The following is a 9,715-nucleotide window of genomic DNA, read 5'->3' as shown; positions in this document are numbered from 1 at the left end:
TTTGAAGAAAATGGTGCCTCCCACGGAGATTTTCAAGACGGACTTTGAAGTCAAAGCTTCAAGATGAAGTCGGGCCATACTAGATCACATTTATCTTATGCATATTTTAAGTTATTTATTGTTTTAAATATGTCTTAAAATGCATGAGATCAAAAGCTTGATTATGTTGCATGATTAAGGATTTTAGTTCACTTAAAATCTAACCAACATAGTAAGAGCCTTAAGTTCCAAACTTAAAAATTGAGTTAAAAGGTGCCATGCCAAAATATACACTTGCTTGGATATCCTTTACATCAATCTAGTAATAGTTTTCGCTCAGCGAGGTGTTACTTATTGGTCCTAAAGGGGCAAGGTACACAAATAATTGTGAGTACATGTTAGTTTTGGTGAAACTCAACGATATAAGTAAGGAGTCCTTTTATGTCGTGGCAAAATCGATAGGTTTACCTAATAAGTTCTTAGACGTACCTATCAACCAAGAGTAGTTTCTAGACTATTAGCAAAAGGCTTTTGCTTACCTAAAATGTTTTAGGATTAAGTCGACAAACTGTGCTTAGTTCTTCAATGGTTTTAGGGTCTTGGAATCATTTTATTCACACCTGCTGGAACACATAATTCGAATAAAATGCTAATAACTTGTTTGAATTGCATGGTTGCTTTAATTTCAAGTTATTATTCATGATAAATGTTTAGACTTTGCATGCTTCAATGTATGTTTTAATTATTGTTTATAATTAAATATCTTGCACTGCAATAAATCCTTTTAGAAAGGTAACAGTAAATTTCCTCGATTGGTAGTGAATCCAAGAACGATTCACGGAAAAGAGAGAAAGTGAGCAATTTACAATGTACGTTTCTTATATCGACCTTTATGGTTGTTTTCGAATATCAAAATCGAATGGCAAACCAATTGGTGTTTGTGAATTCAAAATACAATGTAGTTTTGAGATCATAAAGCATTGAGTTTAAACGCTCAGCCTTACCAATGGTTAACAACCTAATATCTTTGTCCATTTAATTCTCGAATGAGTCTAGTCACTAGACATTCGAATAGATCGATACTTAGAGAACTTTAGAAGCTTCTGGTAAGATCATCTGGTTGAACCAAAATATTCAACATAAATTAAAATGGAAAAGAACCTTGTTGGCGACATTGGACATGTCTAACAAAGTATAAAAGTCAACACTAAAGAATTCAATTCTTAAGACTATAAGAAAGGGTACAAGAAATAGGAAAACAAAGGAACATATGAAAGGAATTTACGATTCCGTTTCTACCTATAAGTTTATGTTTAAAGAGGAGTGACCTAGCAATCAAACTTCCTTGGTATCATATACCGCTTGAGGTTCTTACTTCGGTAATAACTCAAACAATGGAAGCTAGGATACACTAATGACCTACAAGTGGGAAATGAAGCATGGCAATGCTACATTAGTTGTAGGGTCATCTAGTTTGTTTTAAGTCCTTTCAAAGGCTGGAACTTAATGGCTATTTTGTTCCATAATCAACATACCTAAATTTCTGTTTTCAAACACAGAAAGACTCACATTCAAGAAAAAACAAATACAATGTTTGTTTGTTTATTTGAATGAAATGGTCAATTACAGGTTGAGTCAATATGCTTGATTAAAACAAACAACTCTTTAAAGAACTTTACTAGGTTCAAATCAACCCCTTGATTTGAGTTCCACTAATCTTTGGCATTGTTGCTTAGACCATATCAACAAGTTAACATTCAAAAAGCTCTATTTTGATGGACTTTTGAAAGTTGATTGATTTCTAGATCATTTTAAGACAACTAGTCTTACTTGTTGAAAGTAACAAAAGATATGAACTATTGTTAGAACGCCTAGACAATAGAGTTCAAAGCTAAAGAAAGATTTTATAACTTTATTATTTCACACAGATTTGAGTGAATATAGGTTTATTTACTCAATGTGATATAAGTTTGAATCTGTTTGGCTAGTTCAAAGATTCAGAAGTATAAAATCCACTTGGCAAGAAATCATAAAGATCTAGGTTAGATCATGTTGATGATTACTTGAGACCAAATATGATCATCAATGATTGTGTGTTGTAATTTCACAATCTAGGTCCATAAGATATGGCATATCTTAGTTGGAATAATCGAAGTCAATTAGTACTTGATTCGATCAATGATGAATCATAAAGAATTTTCCTATAATTTCTAAAACAAAATGCTCAACTACCACCAAACTAAACCAAATTCGTCAAAGCTATTGAAAAGTAATTTCAGAATATCTTTTCGATAATATATATCTAGAGAGTTGCTAAACTCAGTGGGAGTTTAGTGTTTGTTATTCAACAAACTAAGGCCCAAGTCTAGATATATGTTTCATTGTGATTTATTCAAATGAGACACAAGGGTATTATTTCTACCACGAATTTTTGAGAACATAATGTTTGTTTGCTCGGAATAATGTCCTTTTGGAGATTCGTTTCCAAAATGACAAGTGGGAGAAAATAGACCTCGAAAGTCTTCGAGGCGAACAACAAACATAAACGGACATTCCGGAGGCTTTTCGAAGTGCTTCAGAAAAACCGAACTTATTCTTTAAGGACTTTAGAAGTGGCTTTAAAGAATAGACATCTCTTAAAAAAACTTTACAAGTGCTTCAAAGAGAACAGAATATTCAAAGGACTTTCAAGTGGCTATTGATATTCTATTGTTTGATGTTCTATACCCTAGTAGGCATAGAGTTCAAGTCACTGGAACTATGAGATTCTTCTATTAGATAGTGAAGAAACATGGAGTTCAGGTCACTGAAACTATGCAATTCTTCCATTAGATGGTGAAGAAACCTACAACTTGCAGTCAAACTATTATCATGTAGATTAATGAGTTTGTGACTTGTAAGAAAGCTATGACGAAACCCAGATTCCCTAAAATGGTTAGAGGCCATATATAGACTCAAATGTTTTAAATGGTTAGAGGCCATAAAACATACTCAATGTTTTGATGACAAAATTGAAATTTTGTTGATTTGCAAGAATAGTTTCACACCTATTGGTTGCAAGTTTGTTTTAAGGATAAAAACCATCAAACATGAATTGTGTTCACACACAAAGCTAGATTAGTTGCTAAAAGTTACAAGCAAATTCACGATGTGGATTGTGTTGAAACCTCATGCAAAATCGTAATGCTTCAAGTCTATAATTCAAGCAATGATTGCATATTGGTAAATATGGCAATTGGATGACAAAAGTATTCCTCAATCAAATGTTGGAATAAACTATGTACATGGCATGTCATAGGATTTGTGGATCCAAATAAATGCTTGAAAAGGAAAGCTAGCTTATAAAATCTAAGTACAGATTTAAGCAAGCAATTGGGAATTGGAACTGTATTTTAAGTGAAGCTAATAAGCATTTTAGTTTCATAAAATATACATGATTCTTATAGATGTATAAGAAGTTTAGTGGGAGTACATAAAAACTTATTTGGTCCTATATGTATCACACACATATCTCTCTATTGTGAAATAACATTCAAATGCTAATGACTTAGATTTGAAATTATTCATCAATGATGGACCATGGCGAAACTTAGTACATATTGGGTATTAAGATCTATTTACAAAGATCTTATAATATTGTTTTAGATTAAGTAATGGCATTTACTAAATCAAACACGAAAGTCTCCATTGGAGATATTCGACCCATGTGAATAAATCTAAGTAAAGAATGTTTGAACTATGTATAAGCATTTACTAAGTTAAACATCAAAGAGTCTAAATGAGATTCTTAACCTATATTATATGTCAAAGAATTTAGCTGGATTCAGTATCTACTAAAATTGAATGAGCTAAAGTTACATGAATAGAATTCAATTGGGAATTATTCTGCAAAAGAATTTATCATGTATGATATAATATGAGGATCGCCAAAAACGTATCGTATGACTTTAGGCATGATGAACATATACCAATCTCTATTGATCTAAGTGAAGATCAACTAGATTGAGATCAAGAATACTTATGGTACTTGAAAAGGTACATAGGAGTAGTTCTTGATTCAAGGAAATAAAGATACGCTAAATATTGACGCTACACGCATAAACACTGGCAAAGGATCAAACAAGACCCTTTGGAGTTAACCATTGATAAGGACGAGCTATAGAGCATCGTGTTTTGAAATGGCAACATGGATTGGAGACCATGAGTTGTTGCGTGGGAAATTAAAATATTAATTTCTATGTTCTAAGATATAGTTGGAGAGTCTTCCACATATCTATGAACTGCTTGGATAGGTAAATCCAAACAAAGCATCACTAGCAACCTATACAGTTGAAGTAAAAGTAATTATTGCCTAAGAAGCAATAAAACAGGGTTGTTTAAAGTTCTTCACTGAACTTGGGTAGATCACCTATCTGCTGGCTTGATGGTTCTTCATTGAAAAATGCGTGGAACCACTCTTGAAGCAAGAAAAACGTCTGCTAACTTAATGGTTCTTCATTGCAAAATGCGTAGAACCACTAATGTAGTAAGAAAGACTAGATCACATAATAAACAAACTCGAAAAGATCTTATCATCATATCTCAAAGAACATTCGATGAAAAGGATGTTAAGATTGGCAAAGCATGATAACTAAACCTATGCAACAAGTGAGAAGCAACACTCACATTGTCGCACTGGAAATCAAGCATAGCTTTGAATTCCATGAATTGTTTTAGAAAATGGGTTTGAGGCCCATGGTTGTAAAACATTGGAGTTGAACATTTATCATATATGAAATGTGTTTTCATATTCCATTTAATCTTGGTTTAGTATTAAATGATGAGTCCCTTCAATTTGACGATATATTCAAGATAGACTGTCAGGACCAGTCATGTGACTAAGAAATGTCTATCAAGTGAACTTGAATGTCAAAGGTTGAAAATGGTCCCTAGTCGGAGTTTTCTATAAAATTGGACGCATAGAAAACGTTAGACGACTAGAATGCAAGATGACTAGTAGTTCTGTTTCTTGAACTATGTGGACATGGCAATGTCATAATCATTTGCATAGATACTTACTTTGGGAAGACTAGTATCGGACAAGACCTATGAAACTTTACTGTAAGAGATGAAAATCTGTCATGAGTAAATTTCATTAAATTATTAGACACTAAATCCTCAATACCTGAGTGATTTGAGATTACTTGTTTGAGAACTGGTTTCTTTGACGTTGACCAACCGTCGCACCGTAAAAGGAGGCTATAAAGGCAACGCTCAGGTAATCACCTATCAAACGAAGTCTAATCTCAAGATCGCAAGATTGGGATTGTCGTCCCATAAATCGGGATGAGATGCTTAAAAGTTGTACAAGGCCACTCGGAGAGCTAGAAACTGTGAAATGCATGGCCGTGCTCGGATGAATCATAGGCTATGATTATCTGTTTATTTGATCAGTTGAACTCTGAAACCGAGGAACACCTCTGGACGTAATAAGGATGACAACTCTTACCTTATGTTCAAGAGCAAGCATCGAGCGACAAAGGAATTAGGAAATGCACACTTGTCCCTAAGGACAAGTGAGAGACTGAAGGAAATAATGCCCTTGGTCCAAGTATGCATTCTATGTTAAGTCTAATAAATGCGGTTCAGTATTAATTAACAAGTTAATAATTCAGTGAGATCAAGTGAGCTGAATGCCTAGCTAGAGGCCGCTTCAGTTCAAGTGGAATTAATGATATTAATCCACAGCTTACTCTTGACTGAACCCGTAGGGTCACACAAATAGTACGTAAACGGATCAAGTATTTAATGGCATTAAATACTCCATCTATGAATATTCGGAACCGACGGATCTTGGTTTCAGTGGGAGCTGAGATTGTCACAGGCAAGAAATGAATACTCCGGAAACGATGATATTGCCGGAAACGGAAATATGGATCGTATCGGAAAAATAAATATTATCCAAGTCTTAGATGTTGCCGGAAACGGAAACATGGTACGTATCGGAAAATATTATCGGAAATGGAAATATTGCCAGAATCGGAAATATTGCCGGAAACGGAAATATTGTCAGAATCGGAAATATTACCGGAATCGGAAAATAATTCCGGAAACGGAAATATTAAATATTTGTTCGAAACGGAAATTAATTCCGGAATCGGAAATATTAAATATTGTTCGTATCGGAAATGAATTCCGGAATCGGAAAATTTAATCGGAAGCGCATCGTACGAATAAGCATCGGACGAGGCCTGCCGGACGAGGCCCAGCACGAAGCCAGGCCATCGCCCAGCAAGCCAAGCGCGCCGCACAAACAGCCACGCCACGCCCAGCGCAAGGCCAGGCCCAGCAGGCTGCGCAGCGCGCGCGGGCGCGGGCGCTGCGTGGGCTGCTGCTCGCGCGCACGCATGGGGCCCATCGTGGCAGCCGTGCGTGTGTGTGCAAGTGTTTGTGTTCGTGCACGTTTCCTAAAACATGCAGAGTTCGGTTAATGATTAAATTCCTAATTCTATTTGATAAATTAATTAAATTAGAGTTCTTGTAGGATTCTAGGTTTAATTAATTTGTATCTGAATAGGATTTCGATTCCCTTTCCATACCCCTATAAATATGAGGCTAGGGCTCACAATTTATAACAAGTTTCAAAGTATTCAAAAAGTGAGTTTTTGAGAGAAAAACTAAAACACACATCTTGCTCATAAAAGTGCCGAAATTTCTAGTACCTTAAGGGCGATTCTAGTTGGTCAATCTTAAGGCGGATCCGGACGTGCTGTGGACTATCTACGGAGGGACGACACTTGGAGTCCTAAAGACTTGTTCTTGTTCGGTTCGGGCGCAGCTAGGGAGGGCACGCAACAAAGAGTATGCATCTAAATTATGCTATATGATTATGTGTAAATAATATGTTGTCCTGGGTTAATGGTTGTTTCCGCATGATCTATGTAATGTCATATGTATCATAACCTAACAATTTTTAGTTGGTGAACGTTAGGTTTATCTTTGATAGGAGTGCGATTTAGCCTGTCATTTGGTTCCTCTCTTCTCCAACCTCCATACCTCAACGCCCCGCCTCTCTCTCCTCCTTGTTCATCCACCTCATGTTTATTATGAAAAATGCAAATATACTGCAATCCCATCTAGATACATCTCAAACGAATTGGAGATACATCTCATACGAATTGAAGATACATCATATCTCAAATGAATTGGAGATACATCAGTATGAAGTGGAGATACATATACGTCAACTCTAAAATACAGATACATTGATGCTACCATACAAATACATACAAACTCACCTGCGACTACCTCTGTGAAATTACACAAATTAATTTTGCAATTTCCATTTTCCACTAACACTAGAGTTATAGATACATCAAATTGATATCACAGGTACATCAAGTTTTAATTATACTTGCAATAGAAATTTCAAGTTTGTCGATGACAAAAAAAAATCGTTAAGCTTTAATTTTTCCGACATTCCAAGGAATGAGCATCTCAAAGAAAATTGATAGATTTCAGAAACAATGAAAATAAAGAAGTTGGGATCGACGAAGAGAGAGAAGGGGATGGAGCTATGTTTTTCTCTGGCATAGGAAACAGGCGAGTCTTTTTTATTTGGCATAGGGAATAGAAATCTCATACGAAGTACTAATTTAATATGCGCGTATAATTACAAAGTACTGATATGTTAGGCGCAATTAATTATAGCCATTGATTTGTTAAATCTGACGGTGTGAATGACTTCTCACGCTTGATTTCGATCGATAATAATATTTTCGTTAAATTTCGAAATTATATTTTATTCAAATTCGTTACTTATAAAAAAGTTATTATTTTACAAAATATTGATTTAAAATTATTTATCGATCTAGTACTAATTCAATGATTTATTATTTTGAAAGAAATTGGACTCGGAGCTCAGGACGAACGAACCTAGGAAAATCCCTAGCAAATTGCGGAGTTAGGTAACGGCTATTGCTAGTACCCACAATCCCCTTATAAATGTGATTTATGAAAATATGAGGTTATGATTGAATTTATGAATTAAATGTTTTGACATGTTTTATGGATTGTGGGAATGAATTATGATTTGTTTGAATTATTCTTTGTAATATGATTTGATTGAGTTTTCTCATAAAATGATGTTTATGAGAAACCATGAATGAAATGATGTTTTATTGATTCCAGGATCTAAATGAGTTATGTTATTTCAACTGAAATACAAAAGCCAAAGCTTAGTAAAATTACATAAAACATGATAAATGAAAGTGAAAGACCTGGTTTGTCTGGCAGTATATAAACTACCATATTCCTATCTACCGGTCATGCATGTACCTATGGACACCTGCCCACCCATGGATTACGAGCCCAGGCTCCCATGGTATATGAGCCCAGGCCCCATGTTACCAGTTCGATGTTGAGCCCAGGCTCATATGGGCCCAGGCCCTAGTGGAGAATTCCTTCACTGTTCGTACTTGCCGACAACTAGCATGTTAAATTGCAAAGTTTATGAATGAATTAATATGATAATGTATTATTCTATTCTCCATGTGTTATTAAATAAAATGAATTGAAATGAATTTACACTGCTGGAATAGTTCGTTACTGAGTCTTCGGCTCACCGTTTTGTTTTCTGTTTTAGGCACTGCAGGGAACGATGGAAACGATAGTGGCGAGGAATTTCACTTTTATATTATTCACCTAGTTTATGCTTAAAGTTTTAATAGTTTAATTAAATACTTTTAGTAAGTTATGTGCTTTTATTTTGGTAATATAAAGGATTATTATATAAATTTTGGGATTTAATAGCTTATGATTGATGGTTGCCTTGTAATTCCCAAGAGGGAGTTACGACAGGTAATGTCCCGACCAAATTAGGTTAATTCCGCTGCTAAGTATGCTCTAATAATTGAATTAGAGGTCGGGGCGTTACATCCTGTCTTATACTTATCTTTTCATACATTAGAGTTTTAACTACAATCGGATCTGTAGTCCATTTGTTGTTGGTAAGAGTTGAGCAAATCGTTGAGTGTCGGGCTTGAGTTAAGTCTGGGAGTGGAGAGAAATTTCTGAGTAGAAGTTTGTGAGAACAGTTGCTTGAGTAAGTGACTGTTGGGAACTCGTGATAAAAAGGGAACTCGAGCTTTTTATAGTGTCCTAAATTGTAACAGAATTAGTGTCATTTTTAGTGAAAGAGCTTTTAAGTAAATCCCTAGTGGGTCGAGGTTTTATATTCAGGTTGGCACTGAAGAGTTTCCTTGCTAAAATTCTGTTGCACTTGCTTTTAAATTCTTGTAGCTTTGTTTAAGTTTCGCAAAAACTAGCTACAAGTTTCCACACTACAAATCACCCCCCCGTAGTGTTCATCTGAGTATGTATTATAAAGTGTTTGTAAGAAAAGATACGTGACACTATCCCTCAATCATATGCCATTTACCCACTTTCATTGAAAAAGACTACAAGTTTTAACACTAAATCCTTAACTAATTGAGCTATGACATTTTACGTGTTCTCTAGCTTTGCAAAAAGTAATATTAATAAAATACAAATATCAAGGGAAAAGGATTTGAACATAATTTCTAAAAAGATATAATGATTAATTGTTAGTCATATAATAATCTGGGGATTGCCCGACCATAATTACTAATTTTACTTTTCAGTATGGGCAGTTTTTCTCATTAAGCAATTAAACAAGTGAAAGCTAGTCCATATTCTTAATTCTCCGCTATTGGAATATCCATACATAGCATAAATG

The sequence above is a fragment of the Spinacia oleracea genome, chromosome 3, assembly GCF_020520425.1.
Source record: "Spinacia oleracea cultivar Varoflay chromosome 3, BTI_SOV_V1, whole genome shotgun sequence".
NCBI lineage: Eukaryota > Viridiplantae > Streptophyta > Magnoliopsida > Caryophyllales > Amaranthaceae > Spinacia > Spinacia oleracea.
Note: the sequence above shows the minus strand (reverse complement) of the source record.